The sequence below is a fragment of the Olea europaea genome, chromosome 8 (genome assembly GCF_002742605.1).
Source record: "Olea europaea var. sylvestris chromosome 8, O_europaea_v1, whole genome shotgun sequence".
NCBI classification, from domain to species: domain Eukaryota; kingdom Viridiplantae; phylum Streptophyta; class Magnoliopsida; order Lamiales; family Oleaceae; genus Olea; species Olea europaea.
Window position 1 is genome coordinate 17,032,024 of NC_036244.1, and position 18,562 is coordinate 17,050,585.

Consider the following 18,562-nt stretch of genomic DNA (forward strand, 5'->3'; position numbering starts at 1 on the left):
TTGACATACAAACATTAACATGAATCGAAACTTATAACTTAACATGATTAAACACATTGCACCTCTACCTACCTTGATTGATGCTTTTGAAACTTTGAAAACTTGGATTGAAAATTTTGATGAAAGTTAGACGTTGAAAGAAATGCACTCCTTGGATGTTTGAAAACAGTTGAAAATTGATGCTTGAAAACACTTCTTAAACTTCTAAGAAAAATAGTTTTCCTCCATCTGTTTTTCTCTCTTGGAAACTCTTTCTTTAGTATGTAAAAGCTCTTGCTTTTGGTGTGAGAAAAATGAGGTCTCTATTTATAGGTAAATATCCCATAACTTAAAGCAAATGAAGGGTCAAATTTCATTTAAGAGAGAAAACATGGGTGTCATTTAAGTTTGAGGTTAAATGTTTCAATTTAGTGGGGTTTTTATTGCCAAAAACGTGGGTGGCCCTTTTAGAAAATAATTGATGAAAATAAATATTTAAATTCTAGAGAAAAACGAAAATTTTCATTTCAAGCAGCTTCGGTCGACCGGTTATAGTCCGGTTGACACTGCACAACTTTTAGTGTTTCTATCATAACTTTTTCTCTCGATATCCGATTGAGGTAATTCAAAGTGTGTTGGAAAGCTAACTCAATGAGCTACAACTTTTATTTAGATATAATTTTCCAAATCAAATGTTTCCTATGTCAAAAATGGGTCTCAAATGAGACTAAAAATCTGAAGTATACTTTAGTCATCCAATATTCATATCTTAGTGCCACTAAGTTGTCTAGAATTATTTGGGGTTCTACAAGTGGTTGAGAATGTGCTCATTAAAATGGGCAATTTCATATTTTCCATTGATTTTGTTATCCTAGATATAGAGGAGCCATGGGATGTAGCGTTACTTATCTTGGGCAGATCCTTTCTATCAACAAGCCGAGCTGTCATGGACTTTGAAAGTGGCGAATTGACATTGAGAGTGGAAGTTAATCCAGAGAAGTTCAAGATCTACAACACTATCGAGAATCTATTATATGAAGAGATCAACAAAAAGGCTAAGGAAGAGTGCAAGTATATTGCTACAAAGGTGCAACAAGGCTCAAGAGAGACGGAGCCTAAACATATAGTTAGCGTTGGATGAGAGAAGAATGGAGGGTTCTGTTGACATATAGCCGACTTAATCCTCAATGTTTTGATCATAACAAACAAGATTATTTATAACAAATTCTTTTTAGTAATGATAGTTCAATGTTCAAATCAATCATGTATTATCGGACTTCAAATGAAGATCAAAATAGAAGTCATGTATTCAAGTCAAATCATTCGAGACAAAAAGTATAAGAGATAAATGCTAAGAAAGATCAAGATCAAGAACGTAAGAGATGACATCAAAGAAAGATCAAGACGAGGCAAACTTCGAAGTAAAGACTTGATGTCTTAGGCAAAATGTAAGGGTACTAATGCTTTGATATTTAGCAAAGAATAGTTAAGCTCAAAATCTTGCCATGCATTAAAAATAATTTTTGTGCACTAAAATAATTCGAATACAAACTTTTTTTTAATCTAACATGAAAATGATATATGGACTTTAAAGACATTTTTATTATGAAATTTTAGTTAAAAATATTTTGCAAAAGTCCATACACTTCAAAATTTTTAAATCGGAACAAACGAAGTCAAAACGTGAAAAGACCGCAATGTCGGAGTGGTCGGCCGGCCACGGGACGTGGTCGATTAGACCTCTCCAACGGTCCAAAATTTGACCGTTCTGACTTCTGATTTTTACTGTACAAACGGCTATATTGGTCTTCCGGACAAGAGGTGGTCGACTGGACGAGTCATTCGTAAATTCAGATTTTTTTAACGTTTGGACTGTATAAATACCCGCAACCTCTTATATTAATAATTATCACTTCCAAGAGCATTAAATTGAGATACTTCAAGTTTTAACTCTCTACTCCTTATTTATATTTATCAATTCATTCACTTTTGGAAAACTTTTGATTGAGTTTACTTTTGAAAATCATTGATCAAAGTTTTTCAAACCTAACACTTGAGCTTTACTTATAGTCATTCATTAAAGTGTTAGCCTACTTTTCTCCATTGTACACAACTTTGAATATATCTTTATTGTGGGAGAAGATTCCTTTTTGTAAAGCTTAGTTTTGATTGAATTGTGGGTCGTGTTGAAGTTCCGAAAAGTTCAACGGTTGTAAAAGGATCGGTGTTCCTTGATTGTAAGTCACCGGAAGTGTTGTAAGAGTTGGATTGCACCATAAGTCAATCAAGATAGTGAAAAAGGCCTTGCTCGTGACGGAGAGCTTGGTAACGGAGGACGTAGATCGGTTGATTTGGATCGAACCTCCTATTAAATCGCTTGCACTCTATCCCTTTTACTTATTAACTTTACACTATCTTCATTATTCAATTTCATATTTATGCAATAGATATATCTAGAATTATTTTCGAAAAAGTTTTAATAACCAATTCATCCCCCCCCCCTCTTGGTTAGTCATTCTTGGGCTTTCAGATTCAAGGTTTAGAGGGCAAAACGAGGATGCAAGGCCGAAAATTGTAAGGAGTGTAAAAGCTCAAAACACATATTTAAGCCACCGTAATCAATTCATCCATACAGTCTAACTAAAGACTATAAATTAAGTGCTTATTGGGAGGCAACCCAATCTTTTAACCATTTTATTTATTTTGCTTTCAGCATCGCATCGCATATAGATTTGTTTTGAATATTAGGTTGCATTAGATTTATGCACGTTTTAATTTGTAGGGTATCACCATCCTCAATACTTCTCTTATGCCATCAATTTATTGTTGGTATTTTGATTGTTTGGACTAAGTAACATATGTTCTAGGTTATTTGATTTTTAATGTTTGATTTGAACTGCTATGTTAGGAACATGATGTCGTGGAACACTCAAACTAACATAGACCAAAGGAGAAATATGACGACAGAGATTGTCGAGCCGTCATCCATAGTGCCTCACATATTCAACAGAAACTTCAGGGAGTATTTTATTCCCCATTCCCTTATACTCTTACTTTTGCTTTATGACATTGAGGACAATGTCGGGTTTAAGTTTGGGTGTGAAAAAAGACATTGAGTTTTTTTTTTTTGTTTTCGTATGCTTGTGTGTTTTGGTACGTTTGTTTAGTACTATTTAAAAAAAAAATAACAACAAAATTTTTTTTTATTAGGTTGCGTGCTTGTGTGGGTTGGATAGTTTAGCCAGCAATGATGATCCAAATTGAGATTTAGTGTTAATTTATGAACCGTGGATATGTTGCATGCTAGAGTGATTAAAGTTTAACTTTGCAAAACTTGATATTATACGCGCACTAGAATTGAGTTTGACATTATAATGAAATGAGTTGTTTCATGCTCTTGATATGTGGATTTAGTTGGACATAGATGCTTTACTCAAACTACACTAAACTAATTATCATTGGACCAAATATAGCATAGTTTGGGGTGATTTTACTATTGTAGGAAGATACGGATGTGGCTAGGGATTCCTTATGTGAAAAAAAAAATTGTTTGGATTGTTTGAGATGAACATGATAAAATTGGGTGAAAGTCTCAAGTTAGAGATCAGTTTTCTTGAATAGGTGTATGATAAGGGACATTGCACTAATCAAGACATATATTTTAAAATAAAAAATTTCTCTTTGAAGCATTTATGACTGAGTAATTAAGTCTGTAAGGGTATCTTAAAACCTGATGCCCTAAAGTCATCTCACTTGGGAGTCATCGACTTGAACCCTGCTACACGGGTCATCTACAAAGCTTAAGGAAGAGTGCAAAAAAAAATAAATAAATAAAAATAAAAATTGTTCTCCTCGAAGCCTCTTTGACTCAGGTTATTAAGCCTCAAGAGACCGTCCTCCGTCCTTGAAGATCTATTGTACGGTCTCATATAGGTATGTCTAAATTTGGTTGAAAGGTAACCTGGTGCCCTAATGCCATTTTACTTGGGAGATATCGGCCTAAAGCTCGCTACATGGGTCATCTGGAAAGCTTAAGGGAGAGTGCAAAAAACAAAAACAAAAAACAAAATAATAATAATAATAATAATAATAATAATAATAATAATAATAATAATAATCATAATCATAAATTGCATTAAATGTTTTGTTAAGTTCTAAGACTTGTTCGAGGGAATTTGACTTTCGATGAAGGATAATTAGCCTAGTTGAGTCTTGCAGTCAAAACAATCAAATAATTAGAGAATCCTTATTCATTGATGTGTTGACTTGCAACTAATGACATCCACCCAAATTGGAGAGGGTGAGGATAGTAATGAAAAATTCAATCTTAGATCACACGCTGGGGAAAGAGTGAAAAAATTAAGTTTGGGGTATGTAAATCTTACGAGAGATGAAAGGATAAATTTGACCATAGAGGGTCGAAAATTAGAACAACTTGTGAAGTCATTGATGTCTACCTAGTTCTTCACACACACACACACACACACGTCGATTTTGCATTAAAAAAAATGGATATTGGTTTGGTGTTGTGACTTTGAAGCAATTTGTAAATTTAATATGGTGATCTCCATTCCCGATGTAAAAAGCTAGATTATCCAACCAAAATATTTTACATGTTTGTGTGTTTGTTAAGTTAAGTTATGATTTTATTTGAGGACAAACAAATGTTTAAGTTTGAGAGTGTTTGATAAGTGTATTCTATACACTTATGTAGACCTAAAAATATAGACATTTAATAGTTCTTTAAAGCAATTATAGCCTAATTTTTTATCTATTTCATTTATTAGGTAAAATTCGATGGTTGGAAGTTAAACCGAAAGAAAGAAGTGAAAAATGGCGAAAAATGACGAAGTACAAAGTTGAGGACCAAATTGCAAATATCCAATGGTAGAATTGGACCATAAGAGATATTTTACAGATTTATGGGAGTCATTTGAATGCAATTAGAAGTTAAAAAGGAATGAAATATCATCAGAATATTACCATAAATCGACTTCCAATTACATGATATATTTTTCAGATTTTTAGTCAAGGATTGCGACCAATTTTTGGCATAGTAAATGTCCGAATTGGAAAATATCTATGGCGCAGCCCTTTTAGTTAGCTTTTCAACGCATTTTGAATCAACTCAATCGGATATCGGGAGACAAGGTTATGATCAAAATACTGACTACTGTGCAGAGACAAAAAATCCGCGCGCGAGTGTAACTTTCCTTTTTCGATTGGAACTCTTTTGGAAACCAATTTGGATGTAATTTTTCACCAATTTTTGACCACTACAGGTACCCAATAGGAGAATACACAAAGGGGTCTCTCATACTTTTCTCTTATACATATACTCCAATATTCATCAATTATCATTATCAAATGAGGAGAATTCATTGTTTTTGTGAGAGAATTGAACGGGACTTGCAAGAATTCAATCAAGTGAAGATTCAAACTTGGTATTGGATAAAGAAGAGAGAGCGCAAGTGGAGATTTATTAAGAAAACATTGAAGAGATTCAAGATTTTAAGATTTATCTTCATTTTCTCAATTTATCAAAAATCCGAGTTATATCTTTCCACTTATATATGATTTCTTGTAATTTAAATATGTTAGGCTAATTTTTCATATTTGCTAGGATGTATGAACCCTTGTTATGAATTTTTAATTTGAATAATTTAATTTATGTTAATTTGTTTAATTGTTTGGATGTTTATTATCATTTTCATGCTTTTCAATTAATTGGTCACTAGTTGAATTGTTTGTGGATTTTATTGTTATCGAGAGAGACAATAGGATCATTAGCACAAAATATTAAATATTGTGAGGTTCAATAGAGGATAGAAATATACCTCTATACTTCATATGATTTTTATAAGATGTTCGAGCTCGTTTAATGCATTTATCATGTTCGCATCTTTCATCGATGGATAGAAAGGTCGCATGAGGAGAATAGATTTGATAACTATCGAGAGAGGTTTTCAATTAAAATAGGAATATTGACTAACAAGCATGATTTTAAATTGTCAATTTAAATTGTAGAACTAAAAATGGAGTATCAAGGAGGATTCCATATCTTAACAATACTTCCACGAATTTGATAAATTTTTACTTTGCTTCAATTTAGTTGCTAGATTTTTGCTAGATTTAATATTATTTAGTCACAAGTTGCTTTTGCTATTCGATTAAGGGTACTATTAATTTTAACTAGATTAAACACATAGTCCTCGTGGGTTTGACACTCTACACACTATTATATTACTGGTTCACGATCTCGTCCACTTGCGGATAATCAATCGAACATTTAGCTCTGTGGAGGACCACCGCAAATGAAAAAGTCGGGTCGCTTTGCCTTTGCCCTTGTTGTCAACGCTTTGGATGTTGATGCTTCATGATCGTTCTTCCCTTCCTTTGAAGTCCATTAAACTCTTTGCTACCGTGATAGCTGAAGCGAGGTTCATTCACTTTCTCCCTCCTAAGTTCGTTCTGAACCCACACCTGCAATCCAGCCATAAAGTTTGAAAGCTTATCTTCCTCACTTATACTAACCACTTCGAGCATCAGAGATTGGAAACTCTTCAATACTCTCTAACTGAACCCGTTTGCCTAAAATGCCTTAAGAAGTCTCTTGCTAGCCATTGGACATTACACGGTAAAAATAGATTTCCCTGCTCTTGTTTCATCTCTGGCCAATCGATGATAGGTTGGCGTGAAGAATCCTCAACTCTGGTTCTCACTAGGTGGAATTATAAACTAAGTGAATGTTTCATACAGACTGTATCCCCCGTTAAGGCAGATCTATCGCAGGGAGAGGTCTTTTTCTTAGCCGAATAGAAAGTTACGTCAAGGTGCGTTCCACGAGAGACTATTCACAAGATCTTGGAGCTGATTAAATAATTGGCAAGGGAAAGGAACTGGCTTTCCTCTTTAGGAGGGCTCGAACCAACTTCAAATCATCGAGCTACTTCGTTCCTTTCTAAAAGCTCTATTCACGAATGAAGTGCTGGACCATTGGAAACAAGTGTAATATCGGAACGAGTAAAGCGTCAGTGAATTTCTAACTAGAGTAAAGAGATGTAGCGAGTTAAAAAGAACGATAACTAGAGAACCAGAGAGGATAGACTACATTACACAACACCGTGAGTTTCTAGTCAAGTGGAAGAATCTCGAAAACGAGGACGAAGACCATTTAAGTGGGGGAGAGTGTTATAGGCCAATTCTTTTACATGTAGTATAGTTGTGGGGAACATGGGAGTGAAAATATTGTACTAGAAAAATGCATTTATTTTGTAATTTCAAGGGGTATGACACCTCCAGCATCTTGATGTCTCCTTCTACCACAAGTTCACATGCTCCTCATGCTCTTTAGGGAGGAGTGACTAGTTGGGCCCATGAAAGTTGGTACCAAAGCTTCAAATTTATTGTGGGATATAAACAACTTGGGGTAGTAGAAAAGGCTTGAAGGAGTAGAGCCTTATTCAAAACAAAAGGAATTGATAGAGGAAGATGAATGGTATCCCAGTTGATTGAAAAGAGGGAAAGCTAAACTAGCTAACGAAGGAGTTGGGATTCGCATCGCCCTAGTACACCAACCAAGCAATACCTTGACCTCAAACCTCACTTGAGACAAGTTGACATGGACTCCAGAGAACTCGAGGGTCAAGTCAGAAAGAAAATTGTATTATAAAATACATAGATGTTAATCGGATTTTTCTTCCAAAAGTCAATGCTGTTGAAAGACCAGAAATGTTTAAAAAAAAATGCAGCCTACTTGAGGAAGTGGAAGATGCTTGTTTGTTGTTTGCTAGGTGGTCCATAAATGAATAGCTATTTTTTATTTGCTGAATTTGGCTGTCTTGTTTAGGGACATATGAGCAAATGGCCCCAACCTAACCTTTTTCAAATTTCACGTTACATTGCATCCCTTCGAACTCTAGAAACAAAGCTCTCTTATTTTCTTGGTTGTATTTTTCTTGGAGGGATTTTATTCTTTTATGCCAATATGCAAATGAAACCCTTCATTATACACCGCAAAGGTCTGCGTAAGCCTCACAATCATTTTGAGCCTCGGGTTTAGCTTCCTTTATCTAATAAATCTAATCAACAGAGGATACTAAAATGGCTCACACGAACACCATTTACGAGAAGGTGAGGTCGTCTTTCTTTCCAGCTGCCATACGGTTCACCTTAAAGCCTTAAAGACGGAGAAGGGGAGGAGCAGTTATCTATGTAATTACGGTCTTTGTTGGCCGTTGTTCCATTCGAGCACTCTCTTTTCTGATAACATCCATGAGGGGCCATCCCCAAATGAATAAGAAAGGAGATCCGGCAAGGATTCAGAGAGCAGAAAGGAAGTGCGAGAATTCGCACCGGCAACTCCCAAGATGATTTGATTACGGCCCTTCCAGGCAAGGTTGTAAAGAGAGAGAACTTGTGAGTTAATTATTGACAATGGGAGTTGCAAGAATTTTGTAGCAAAGAAGCTAGTGGATTATTTGAAATTACCAACAAAAGAACATCCGTCACCTTACTTGATTGGTTGGGTGAAATAGAGCCCAACAGTACAGGTAAATGCCATATGTTGTGAGCTGAAATAGCCCTATTCTCTACTTTTGGCTTTAGTCAATTCTATGGGCAAGTCAAGTATAGTAGTCAACCTGTCGGAAAGAGAACTCATAGCAGGGGAGGAACCAATATCAAGAGGAGAAAAAGTAAGATAATGAAGGGACTTTTGTATAGTTAATTATGAATTTCATGAAGTAGAGATCGGGACTACTCCAAGCTAGGGTTTTCACTGCCTTATAAGAGAGAGACGGGGCCTAGTTCGCTAAAGCGCCTTTCCTTCAGCTGGCTTCGCCCTATCTATTCATCTCTTTTTTAAAATGGATATTTATGAATCTCTCTTGTTCATAGGTCTGGAAACCAGATCAATATCCATTTCTCAATAGATCTATCTATCATAGAAAGATATAGACCTCTATAAGCCTGAAAGCTTAAAAGCAACTGAGAGCAAGCAAACTATAAAGCCCACTCGACCCGTATGGATTTCCCCTGCCCAGCTCTTCCTCAATGGATTCCGAACTTATATCAAATCAAATGAGTAATTAGTAGACTTCAAGTCTAAAGTTTCAGAACTATCCACATATTTCTACAGTGATGTGGAGGGCCCTAATGTGCGGGGATGGCATTCTTCCCGGAAGGTCATCGTAAAAAAAGGACATGGACATGGGAACCACTTGGGAACCTCGCCTATCTCCTCAAAGTAGCTCTATGGCTCGCTTCAGGTATTACACTCACTGGAGTTAAATCAAGTCATTTCATATTAACTTCTACGGCTGATGCGTCAGACAATTTCTTATGTTTCCTCCGCGAAGATTTCTCCTGTAGTCCTTGACTGTAGGGCTCGGATCGGGTCAATTTCCATCCCTATAGGTCAGAAGGTTAGAGAATCAGTTTCCAAATCATATTTAGTCTCGGCTCGTCGCTAATTTGATTCGAAAGGTAACCGATGGTTCCCAACTTTCTCCGCCTTTCGCAACCGTAACCATTTGTCATTCTGATTACTTCATCCATAAACCTTTTTTTATTATTTCAAAATAGCAATACGAAATAAAAAAAAAATCAAGGATAAGCTTCCATTCTAGAAGAGGTGAAGATACTCCTAATGGATTGAAAACCATATCAACAAGTCTTCCATCTTGCAGATAAGGCATATCTTGTCTAGGCAAAATTTTGGAAATGATACCTTTATTTCCGTGTCTTCCAGCTACTTTGTAACCTACTTTAATTTCACGTTTCTGTGAAATATATATACAAATCGTTTCTGGATGAAAAGGGAAAATCGCCCTTTCACAGCCGCACCTATACAACTACCTTTCGCGCAACATGATCACGAATGAAGACAGAGAATTGCGTAGATAGGAGGACGAAACGAACCATTGGAAAAGAACCAACAAAAGTTCTCTATACTTCTTCACTACTCGTATAGGCTTGACAGAGTTAAGCTGTCTGGAGAGAATAATTTCTTCTTAATCAAGAATGCCTCAACTAGCGGGCTCGCTAGGCCCGCCTTTCTTTATGTTGGTTTCGGCCTGACATTCTCGTCTAAAGGCAAGATCTTTCTCTTAGTTGTTGCAAAGAAACTGTCCAATTTTGCTCGCGGGTAAATGATGGGCTCTTAGTGGGCAAACCCCTATTCTCTTTGATGTTGCTTGAGAATCCGCAGAAGGGCTTAGACGAGACCTAGCATCGCTCACTATCTTGAGCAAATAATTCACATAATTGCACATACTTTAATAATATACTTAGTTTATAAATACTTAAAAAATATTTATATTTTTCCACTCACAGAACTATGTTAGCAAGATCAACTCGGTTGGTAAACTATCCCGATATCCGTATCACCGCCTGAAATATGATATAATTTTTAAATCAATAATTAATTATTTTAAGTAATTTTAATAATTAAATAAACGATACTCAAAATTAATTTTTCCACGTTTAAGCAATTTATAAAGTCTCTTTAATCAATAAAACTAATTTTTCTTTCATTTACTCAATTTCATAGTTTATTATACTTAACCCCTTCAATAAAATTGAATTTAGTCTAAAAATCTAACAACTATAAAAGTAAACATAACTTGACAATAAGTAACATTTTTACTTACTTTCAACTTTGAAGAATTCAAACATAATGGGAGAAGAACTTATTCTCTAATATGTTGGCGAGATTTTTCTTTTTTTTTCTTCTTTCCTCCTTCTTTCCTCCCTTCTCTTTCTTTCCTCTCTGCACGTTTTTTTCTTCACTGTGTGTTTGTGTGTGTTTTAATGTGGAAAATGGGTTTGGTTAATATATATATAAATGGGAATGGATTTGGATGACTTTGGTGAATATCCACCGCCAGCCATTTCAATTTTTTAATTGTTTTTAACATTTTACTCTTTTTTTTTTGTTGACATCTTTGACTTTTCTTTTTTTCTTTTTCTTTTTTATTAAATTAATGTATTACACACAATTTTGTCCAACTGCACAAACTTTGTTACTCTTGTTTATTCTGTCAAGTCACTCTGTAAGGCCTTCTCTTGAGGGCGCATTCTCACCCTCTACAGAGCGGAAACATACCCAAGATGGATATCGACGTTTTGTTCATCAAGCAACTCCACACAAGCCTGTCAATCAAATTTATGACAACAAAATGTTATAGGACAGAATGAGGTAACATGTTAAAGCACTCATTTTCTTTCCTTGCTCGAAAATTATAACCATCTTTTGACAGTTCGATGCTAGTCCTCTAAAGAAGTCTAGAAGTATAGTTTTTCTTTTTTCTTTAAGTTCTGAGGCAGACCACGTGGATTTACATCCAGATGCTTATGTCTTGAGGTTATGTGTTTAAAGTTCTTAAATATGTATGGAAGTCCATGTGCCATTTAATATAAGCATTCAATGAATCAAAAATATATAAATCCACAAAGATTGTGAAAAATAAGTTAAATTGTATATTCATTTGTTCTATAATGGAGTCTAGTTACAAACTTGAGAAATATTAAAATTACTGAAGTGTTTTAATTATCAAATGGTTAAGAAAATAAGCATACTTGAGCCTCCAGTTTGTTTGGAATGGTCTCAAATGCAAGCAAATCTGGCCCTGCTTCCACAGGAACTTGCATCCTGTGCCGATGAAAATCCTTCAATTTCTCTAAAGTCATATTCTGTCTATAGTTCCCACTGAGATAAAAGATACTATCAATTTTGTAAGCAATCATTGGCACCTGTATTCTGAACCATCTGCAAGATATGCACCATAGCTTCCAATGGAGGCTGCAACTAGAGCCCTGTTGTTATTATGTCCAGAACTCCTTATCTTTGAAGCCCAGAATGTGTGCAATTTTGCCATTTTTCTCAAGCAGTGAGTCTACTTCTTCCGTGGACAATCCCCTGGACTGAAAACCCTGGGAGAGTGGCCTATTTGTGCCATATAAAAGAAGCCAACATTAGAATTTTGAAAAGATCCAACAAATGCTTTGATTATCAATGTACAGAAAAAATTATCCCCTTTATAAAGTTAACTAAAAGCACATCAAATTCTATCAGTCTATTGAAGTAGAAATAGTTTGTAGAAGAACAAACTTGATAAGATAAAGTTACTAATATATTTGCACCAGCTTCCAAGTACTCCAAATGAACCAGCACTCAAAGAAAAATAATTTCAGATTTTCAAATCAATCAATGTTATATATGTATACAAGAATACAAACATCTGTAGGGATATGTAATGTACTGTTGTGGGTTGCCTCTCTATTATTAGATTGGGCCAATTCTTATTGTCATTGGGTCATGCTGTTAAGCCATCGGGTTTTATCTTTAAGTAAAACATGTTTTTGGAAATGTGTCTTTTCTCTAAATTGTGAGATTAATCGCTGGCCCTACATCTGGTTTTGTTGTGACCGTTCGATCTGGACTCATTTGATTGGACTATAAAAGCATCCTGTGACCCTTTGTGGCACTGTACAGTCTCTTTTTTAGGGTTTTCTCTTCGTCTCCTTTTGAGAGTTCTTTCTACTTCAAGATTTTGATTTCCAATCTCTGTAAAAATTTTAGTGATGTTTGTATTGTATTTAGTATACAATTTGAGAGATTGTGAAAAGAGCAATTTCCTTGTAACGGGAGGCGAAAGAAAACTTAAGTGAAGAAATTGTGTTTTCTTCGTATATTTTTGTATTGATTATTTGTGATTCTTAGTGGATTTGAACGAAATCTACTTGGTAGATGCTCAACAGGTAAGTAGACTCCGACTAAACATCCAGGTCCTAAGGGTTGAAAATTCTTAGTGTTTTACTTTCAGCAATTTTTACTTGTTTTTACAAATTATTTTTGTGTGAATAATCGATCCTGAGACCAACAAGTGGTATCAGAGCACCCTTTCTCAAAGGGTTAGGGTTTAGGTTTAAAAGTTTTTGAAAACCCTAGATTGCAAATCTAAAACTCCTTTGAAATTTCTTGAGTTTTTTTTTGAAAACTAAGTGTGTTTCTGAAATTTCTGGCTTTACCTTCGATTCAATTTTTGATTGGATCTTTTTGAGTAGTTTGTGATACTGCTTGTTTACTTTCTTGAAAGAGAGTTGTATTTTATGGAATTCTTGAAGTTCTGGGTTTTCTGATTACCACTAAGTTGTTTTCTTTCAAAACTTGTTCTGAGTGACGGTGAGTTAACTTGACTCACTCTGATTCTTACTGATTTCTTGTAACTCATTACTGAGTCACACTGAGTTGCCGTGACTTGTTGGCTTCTTGTGTAATATCTTGGATTGTGCAATCGGTTCTGGTATTCCCTTACTACCTTCTTTACTCTGAAACATTAAGGTTTCAGTTTTGGGATAAATTCCTTATACTCTTTATTTTTTAGTCAATTGTTAAATTGTGTGTTGCCTATTTTGAGTTGGTTATTAAGGTACGTGATCTACTGCTGCCTTTCTTTGTCCAAGATATCCTACGAGGACATGAGAATTTAAAGGGGTAGTGAACTCACGGGTCACCACTCCTTAAGCCTTTCAAATTGGCAGCTTAATTTGATTTAAATTATTCTTGTTGATCAACTGCATATCTTAATATTAGATTGTGACATTGGAATCTTTATCGTTCTCTCACTCTATCTATACTTGTTATACCCTGTGTGGCATATAAACTTGAATCTTTGACTTTATCTGTAATCATGACTACTGCACAAAAAATTGAGGTAGAAATTTGGAGAATGACTGGAGAATTTAGTTTGTAGTGTTAGAAAATGAGAGCTCTATTATTACAACAGAGATGTGTTGGGGTTATTGATGGGACATCAGGTACTGAGATCAGTGCCTACAAAAGACAGGAATTAGATGAGATTGCTTGGAGTTTTTTATTTTTGCACCTGTCTGATAGTGTTATTAGAAAGGTTGGATAAACTACTAATACATAAGGTTTTTGGACCAAACTTGAGTCCCTATATCTGACAAAATCTATGCCTAATAAATGCTAACTACTGAGCCAATTTTACAATTTTAGATTTGATCTCCCTTCAAGCTTAGATGAAAACATTGATAAATTCACAAGACTGATTCAAGAGTTAATTGATCGTGATGAGAAATTGTCTGAAGATCAACAAGTTGTTGCTATGTTAAATGCACTGGGTGATAAATACAAAGATCTGAGAAATGCCTTAGAGTATGGGAGAACTAACCTTACCATTGATATTGTTATATTATCTTTAAGGACTGGGGAACTTGAATTGAAATCTAAATCTAAATATCCTAAATTTGGGGAAAGTCTAAATGTTAGGAAAAGGTAAATCATAACAAAAATACCAATGAGAACAATCTATGCAATTTCAGTTCACACAAGAAAGAAAGACCTCAATTTCCAAAATTCAAGAATCGTAATAAAACTCAAATAAAACCTAAATTACTAGCCATAAAATGTAACTATTATGGTAAAACTGGACATCTCATAAAAGACTGTTTTAAGAAAATATCATATATGAAAGGAAAAACAAATATAGATGGGTCTATAGATATTGCCTGGAATAATGAATCTGACATTTAGGGAGTTCTCCTTGCTACCACATCCAAAAGAAACCTAAATGAATAGGTTTTAGACTCTGGGTGTTCTATTCATATGTGTCACATTAAAGAATTGTTCACTAACTTTACTGAGCTTAGTAGTGGTCAAGTTTAGATAGGAAATAACATGACTTGTCAAATAAAAGATGTTGAAAATCTAAAGCTTTTTCTAGAAAACAATAATACCTTTGAACTGTCCCAAACTAGATATGTGCCTGATTTTAAAGAAATTTGATTTCGCTTGAGCAGTTGGATGATGAATATGAGATCAGGATCTAAAAAGGATTAACCAGAATAAGTCTAAATTTTAAAGAAATAATTTCTCCTCCTAAACGCAATAGGATCTTCACACAGTAGGCTGAACCATTGGTTGGAATCAGCTCTACAGTTGTGAAGTCCTATGAAAACAAAACCCTGATTTGGCATAGCAGACTAGGCCATATTAGTAAAAAGGGATTGACTATTTTAAACAAATTAAAATATTTTGAAAATGATAATATTGAAAAATTTGAGTTTTGTGAAGATTGTATTATTGGTAAACAAAATAAATTGCCTTTTAAAACTAGGGTCCATAAATCCACCTCTACACTTGAGTATTTACATGCTGACTTGTGAGGTCCAGCATCAGTAAGTACTTTAAGTAGGTTTAGATTTTATTTGTTAATTGTAAACGATTTTTCAAGAAAAATCTAGACATTTCTTTTAAAATATAAATCTGATACTTTCCAAACTTTTAAGCAACGAAAACTTAAGATAGAAAATTAGACATATAAGAAGATCAATGCAATTAGAACAGATAATGGGCATGAATTTTGTAAATTTGAATTTTACTCATTTTGTAAAGAATCTGGGATTTTGAGGCGCATAACAATAATATACACTCCTCTACAGAATGGTATTACTGAAAGGATGAATAGAAACTTGTTGAAAAAGGTTAGATATATGTTACTAAGTTCTGGACTTCCAAAATTCTTTTGGGAAGAAGCCTTAAAAATTGTCACTTATCTTATAAATCGAATTCTTTCAAGTGCTATTAATTTTCAAATCCCTGAATATTTGTAGTCTGGAAAGTCTCCAAATTATTTTATAACTAAAGGTATTTGGTTGTGCTGCCTATTCTTACCAAGATATAGGCAAATTCGAACTCAGATATCATAAATGTGTTTTTCTAGGTTATGGAGTAGAAACAAAGGGCTATAGACTGTAGGTGAAAGGTAAAGATGGGTTCAGAGTAATCATAGTAGAAATGTAATCTTTGATGAAAGTCAGTTCTCTTGTAAGAATTCATTATATCAAAACATTAATAGAATAACGCCTATTAAAGAAACTTTCTTGAAAATCTGGAAAATGACCCTATTGAACCTGATTATTTGATTGAGGTAGAGACTACTCAATCTGATATAAATTAGCCTCAAGATTAATTTGATACTAAAAATCAATCTCAAGTATCTGCTCTTGAAAATTATCGGTTGACTAGGGACAGAGGAAGAAGAAATAGGTTCCTTTCTACTAAAATCCACACAGATGAATTTGTGGCTTTCTATACTAAGCTTGAATATGTTAACTCTGAACCTACAACCTTTGAAGAAGTAGTAAACTGTAAAGAATCAAAATTTTGGCTGGAAGCCATGCAAGAAGAGATTGATTCTTTAATTAAAAATAAAACACGGATCCTTGTCAATGGACCTAAACACCAATAGGTTATCGACTGTAAATGGGTTTACAAAATTAAAGAAAGTGAACTTGATTCTAGGGTATAAGATATAAGGCCAAACGTGTGGCAAAAAGCTTTACACAAAGAGAGGTATTAACTATAATGAAATATTTTCACCTGTTGCTAAGTAAACCTCTATCAGAATTCTGTTGGCTTTGACAGCTCACTTCAACTAGGAATTGGATCAGCTTGATGTTAAGACTGTTTCCTAAATAGTGACCTTGAAGAAACCATTTATATGACTCAGCCAAAGGGGTTTGAAATCAATCCAAAATTTGACCAGGTCTATTTGTTAAAAATGTCACTTTATGGATTGAAACAGACATTTAGGCAATGGTATAAGAAATTTTACTCTTATGTTCAAAAAATGGGATTTTTAAGAGTAATTTTGATTCTTTTTTGTTCTCCAAAGGGTTAAGAGGACCTGACTCTATCTATCTCTTATTATATGTTGATGATATACTTATTGCTTCTCATGATAGATTTGAAATTGATTTTGTTAAAGAAAAACTTAAAACTGAATTTAAAATGAAAGATTTAAGACAAGCAAAAAGAATTTTAGGTATGGAGATTAAAAGAGATAGAAAGAACTGTATTTTGTATGTGAATCAAAACTCTTATACAAATAAGATACTTGAAAATTTTGCTATGATTGAAAGTGAACCCGTGACTTTGCCTATAGCAAATCATTTGAAGCTTTTTAGTGAACAATCCCCAAAAACTTATGAAGAGTATGATAGAATGAGTAAAATACTTTATGCTAATGTTGTTGGCTCTATTATGTACCTTATGATATGCAATAGACCTAATTTAGCTCATGAAATAAGTATTCTTAATAGATTTATGGCTAATCCACGTGAAAGTCATTGGTTAACAATAAAATGGATGATTAGGTACTTAAAGGGCTCAACTGAACTGGGATTAAGATTTCAAAGATGTAATGAAGGCGTTATTTTAAGAGGTTATACAAACTCTGATTTTGCAGGCGATTTAGATAAAAAAAAATATCAACTTCTTCTTATGTGTTTACTCTTTGTGATAGATAGTTGTATTAGTTGGAAGTCCCCATTACAAAAACTTGTAGGTTTATCTTCTATAAGAGTTGAGTATATTGCAGCATGTGATGCTGTTAAAGAAGGATTATGGTTAAGGGGCTTGTTAAATGAAACTGGTTTTATGAATGAAGTAGTTAGAATTTGTACAGATAACAAAAGTGCAATTTATTTAAGCAGAAATCTTATATATCGTGATAGGATTAAGCAAGTTGACATTAAATTTCATTTTGGTAGAAATATGGTTGAAAAATGTTTAATTAACTTGGTTAAAATTTCAACTGAATTTTATCCTTCTGACATTGGTACTAAAGTTCTACCTTTAAACAAGTTCAGAAACTGTTTGAAAATTCTAAATATATCTTGAAGATAATAGATACAATTTCAGTTTTTATTCTGCCTTATTTTTGAATATGAACTAACTATTTTCTTTTTCTTTTTACAGGTTTTGTAGAGCAAATGAAACAAGTAGACGGTCTTCAATCGACAAAAGAATCCCAAGAATAGAGCAGCAAGATGGAGATTATTTTGGGCTGCCTCTCTATTCCTGGATTGGGCCAATTCTTATTGTCATTGGGCCATGTTGTTGGGCTACCGGGTTTTATCCTTAAGTGAAACATGTTATTGGAAACACGTCTTTTCTCTATGTGGGGATTAATTACTAGCCCTACATCTTGTTTTGTTGTGACCATTGGATCTGAACTCTTTGGTTGGACTATAAAAGCTTCCTATGACCCTTCGTGGCACTGTACAGTCTCTTTTTAGGGTTTTCTCTTCGTCTCCTCTTGAGAGATCTTTCTGCTTCGTGATTTTGATTTCTAATCGCTGTAAAGTTTGTAGCGATGTTCGTATTGTATTTTGTATACAATTTGAGAGATTGTGAGGAGATCAATTTCTTTGCAAAAGGAGGCGAAAGAAAACTTATTAATACATTTTTGTATCGATTCTTTGTGATTCTTAGTAGACTTGAGCCAAATCTACTTGGTAGATGCTCAACGAGTAAGTAGACTCTGACTGAACATCTAGACCCTAAGGGGCGAAAATTCTTAGTGTTTTACTTTCTACAATTTTTATTTGTTTTTGCAAATTGTTTGTGTGAATAATCGATCCTGAGACCAATATATACCCTTTCGATGAGATCAGGGTCTTTGATGAGACAAAGGGCGCTCCAAAGAGGGTCATTAATGGAGGCACCATGTTTCTCTAGTTGGGTGGCGAAACCACCATCCACGACGGCGCA

At 34.3% G+C, this 18,562-nt stretch overlaps 1 pseudogene; it reads right to left on the reverse strand.

Annotated features, from left to right (window-relative positions):
* Positions 1-18,562, reverse strand: part of LOC111398370 — a 41,423-nt pseudogene that overhangs the window by 18,924 nt on the left and 3,937 nt on the right.